Source organism: Cryptomeria japonica, chromosome 8 (assembly GCF_030272615.1).
Source record: "Cryptomeria japonica chromosome 8, Sugi_1.0, whole genome shotgun sequence".
Lineage (NCBI taxonomy): Eukaryota > Viridiplantae > Streptophyta > Pinopsida > Cupressales > Cupressaceae > Cryptomeria > Cryptomeria japonica.
In genome coordinates this window covers 88959481-88962719 of record NC_081412.1, presented here as the reverse complement: position 1 = coordinate 88962719, position 3239 = coordinate 88959481, and positions in this window count along the sequence as shown.

Here is a 3239-nt window from a genome sequence, read left to right as displayed (position 1 = left end):
CTGCAACCACCGATAACCACAATACAACATATACAATAACATATATCATAAATAATCATACAAGTGATAGAAAATCACAATGCCATATCTTGCTCGCAACAAGTGGTATGGTATCATCCATATCACAAAGACACTAGAAAACAATCACAATCATCATAGAATCAACTCAATCATCATGATCATAGAATAGGGTTAGCATAACCAAAATGTCATCAAAATCCCATAAGAAATACAAAGCCATCATGAACCATGAGCACATATAAGATCATCTAGTAAATCCATCATCATCATAATCCAAGATATGTCAATCATCCATAAGAGTCATCATATAACATATGTCAATATAGAAGGTTTATCATCATCCATAGCATCTACTCATGATATAAATAATGTCATAAACATCAATCAAAACATCACATAAGAGTCTATATAAGTCTATCAATGCATAAATCAAAAGACCAGTCTAGGAGGGACACTACAAGTTATTAGATTTCCACAATCCATTCAAATACTATATGCAGGTTTTGGATTAATTGTGTGAAAATGTTTAACCACCAATATTTCAAATCACACTCTGTGATCCATCATCAAGCTCAAAGAGTTGTGATTCCTTGCATCTTGATGATGGATCACGAAGCGTCATTCGAAATGTTGATGGTTAAAAAATTTCACACAATCAAATCCAAAAACTGCATACAATATAAAAAGGCATACAGTCAACTCATATCAACTTAGAAGCCACAATGGAAGTCCAAGAAACATCATTTGGAATTCCAACACCAAATGTCATTTTGGAAGATTCAAACATGGATCTCCATCTTGAAAATCTTATTTCCTTTCTATTAGAGCACAACCCCATTGACAATTGATAGACAACTCTATTAACCCATTGAAAGCTTCTCATTCTTTCACGAGGAAAATCATTTTTTTATCAAAATTTTATTTGGTTGGTTCATTATTTAAATTTTAAATTTATATAATTAAATATAATGTTGTATAAAAAAATAATTTGAGGTATCATAAAATTTAGGGAAAATAAAATTGAGCTAATAAAATTATGTCTGAAGTCTTTTTATGCATTTATGATAAATCACCTGAATCGTTGCTTTTTAGATGTTACTTGTGCTAACATGAATTTCATTTGATCATTAGTAATAATAGTCAACGCTAAAAAAATTTAAGTCACAATAAAATTTTAAAACATATCCCTTTGATATCTCGAACTCACTCAAATATTAGTCCTTTCCTCTAGGTTAAGTAAAAAGTTGAATGGATTAAATTTAGACACATAAGTCAGTTACTTACTTTAACCCACTTATATGCAACTCAAGTATGAAGTTAGATAAGTGATGCAATACAATAAACAATTTTATATTTATATTTTTTCTATTATTTGGAAAGGATGGCAGGGGAAATTGTGCATATGAGTTTGTGTCTTTCAAAATCATACATGGTGATTTGGAATCTTAAGTTTTTAAGCAAACTTATTTAGAAAGTTCATTTCTTGAACCTAAGGTTTCAAGTCCATGTCACCAAATATTATTTTATATCACCATGCTTTTGTTGAGGTGTTATAAAGTCCCTAAAAAAATGCTAGACCTACAATTGTCCATTAAGCCATGTTTTGTTGGTGTGTCCATGTGGAATCACGTGATTTGTAATATTATTTGAATTTATTGAACATATTCATTCAAATTAGTAATATTAGTCAACAATACAAAAACTCTTGAAGTCACAACTAATGGTGTTATAATATCAAAATAATGGTCTTTAAATTTATAACTATAAATATTATCTTGATTGTTGTAATGCTCTCAACTATTGGATCCCTTCCCCTATGTCTAATAATAACTAACGCTTGCACCAAAAGGAGGTGCAATGGTTGCGTCGATAGTAAAATAATTTGAAGAAACAAAATGAAGAGTAGCTCATTGAATGAAAAGTGGTACTTTTTGCGCGATTGATGGGTTATAAGATTGACGATTGGATGTCCCTTCATTTGCAACTATTTTTTTCAGCTAATAATATTCAATTATATTCATCATCTACCATTTCTCATCTTCTTCTAGATGTCAATTATCTACTATTGTATTTAAATATGTGTTGTTTCTCTCTTAATTTTGTGTTCAAAACCCTCATAATTGTAAATATTTTTGTAATTAAAAAATTAACATATTTTCCTTAAATATATTTTAAAATAAAAAATATCACATATTATTATTAAATAATTCTAAAAATAAATAATATTGATTAAAATAATAACAATGTTACATTTTGCAAAGGCCTTTTATAATCCACTTGCTAATACAAGATAACACACTCCATGGAAATGACTCTAAAGCCCATTGAAGAATCAAGAATATGTCACATCAAAGCAAGACTACATAGAAGGACGTAAATGCTATTTTCTCTATTTAAGGAGTGATTCACAAAAATGGATACTTCATATCCAAAAATCTTTCACTTTCACATTTTTTTATTTAAACCAAAATACATAATTAATACATCAATATAGTTCTACATAAAACACGGTAATAATCGCCAAAAATGTCAAAGCAAACAAATAAAAGGCTTATTGTAATGAGTCAACATATAGCAAAATGGAGTTTGTCTACATTAAATAAGATTTTAGACAACCATATATTGAAAGACAAAGGGGGCCTACTTCTCGAAATCTAATGATTCCATCCCCAAAAATTGTTATCATGAAAAACATAAAATTCTAATGCAAGACTTGTAACTCAAAAAAGGTGCAACAAAAGATAAACCATATAAGGCACAAATAGTATAGAAAATACAAAATATACCTCTCCTAATATACATAGACTACTAAGACAACCATTTTATGAAGGCTACACACAAGTATGACAATACACTACACCTAGAATGGAAGGTTGTTATGCAACATCTTCTCCTCAATGGATGGATAACTTCTCATAAACCGGGTTTGATTCCTTTCATTCATTCTAATCTTCAACTCATCCCTCAAAATAAAGATGAATAATAACATTTGCCTCATCTCTCAAAACAAAGATTAGTAATCACGAGGAGCGACAAAAAAGGACTTAGATGTTGACCTTGATTATTTTAATTGTTCAAATATCTTATACACGTGTTAGAATCTTAGAAAGATCTTAAACCTGTGGAATTACCATCTAGAATGCTAGGTTCAATTATTACAGTTCTTTCTAATTTTATGGTATAGAAGGCTAAGCTTTAAGTTGTTTGACTTTGATCAT